At 37.0% G+C, this 1,138-nt stretch overlaps 1 long non-coding RNA gene across 1 annotated transcript; it reads left to right on the top strand.

Moving 5' to 3' along the window:
• The first annotated feature begins 206 nt into the window (after positions 1-206).
• LOC142397378 (uncharacterized) lies at positions 207-770 on the top strand. Its single transcript, XR_012772697.1, has 3 exons — positions 207-337; positions 427-482; positions 570-770. It is a non-coding gene; the product is annotated as an uncharacterized LOC142397378 (long non-coding RNA).
• Positions 771-1,138: the final 368 nt, after the last annotated feature.

The raw sequence follows: 1,138 nt of genomic DNA, 5'->3' as shown, positions 1-1,138 counted from the left end.
GTGGCCCCATGTGAGGAGAAAGTGATGGGAAATAAATCAAAACTAAACACTGAAGGTAACTGTGTAATATTCATTTATACTTATTTAAATTACATTATTGTTCGCCAGATTTGGGATTCTGTCCATAATAACATGAGAGTAACTAACTCCTGATGACACTGTGATTAATTTTCTCATTTTCATTTCATGTCAGCAGTAAACTTGTGCAATTCAAAGGACAAGTCTTCAACAATTCTTTACCTGTTATGTGCGGCTTTGGCTATGAGTGGGATTCTCATAGCCTTCCTTGTGTATACAATCAAGAAACTTGAGAAAAAATCAAAGTGGTACAGTAATGGTAAGTTAAATAACTCATAAAATCATCTGTAAAACTGTAGTTTGTAAAACTGGATTTACATTCTTGCCACATTTTATTTTGTGATTCAGCTAGCGTTGCTCTGCAAACACAAACATCAACCAGAGGAAATCAGGAAACTCAGCAGGTGATGAAAATGAACAAAATATCGCTGTAGGTCATCAGCATGTTTTAATCTGTTTCCACGAGGTCTCAACATGTTTTGTTTCCTCAGATGGATGAAGACTCTTTGGTGTATTCTGCACCAGTTTTCACAAGAACAAAAGTGAGCAAAACAGGCTCAAGGGGCACAAAAAGTGCTGAAGAAGAAACCATCTACACCAATGTCAGTGATCTTGGGCTCTGATTTTTCTTGGCTAATTAACATTGTTGTAATATTCATGTGCTAACTGCAAATCTATTTATTGTGGATGACTGAAAGCATTTTTTTTTTTTACAGTTTTGTGTATATGTATGTGTTTACTTTATGTTTGTATTACTGTATGACCGACCAAATGTACGTATATATTTAGTCATATTAATTCATATATACATATAGCCATTTTCACACATGCCCTGGAGTCCTGAAAATTCAGTGTGGGGGCATGATGTGTGACCTATGTTTGCAGCACTCACTTGAATCATCTTGGAGAGATCGGGTGTGCAATTTGCAACTGTATCAGCAAATGTTGTGATGCATTTATTGTCTGTGAACAAGTGTGCTGGGGAGAACCATACAAGTTAGCAGAGAGGGGAATGAAGAGACCTTCATGTATGGTGCTTTCCACTCGCTCTCCGCTCTTG

The sequence above is a fragment of the Odontesthes bonariensis genome, chromosome 13 (assembly GCF_027942865.1).
Source record: "Odontesthes bonariensis isolate fOdoBon6 chromosome 13, fOdoBon6.hap1, whole genome shotgun sequence".
In the NCBI taxonomy this organism is placed as follows: Eukaryota; Metazoa; Chordata; class Actinopteri; order Atheriniformes; family Atherinopsidae; genus Odontesthes; species Odontesthes bonariensis.
The sequence above is the reverse complement of the archived record's forward strand: the minus strand, read 5'-3'. Positions and strand labels throughout refer to the sequence as shown.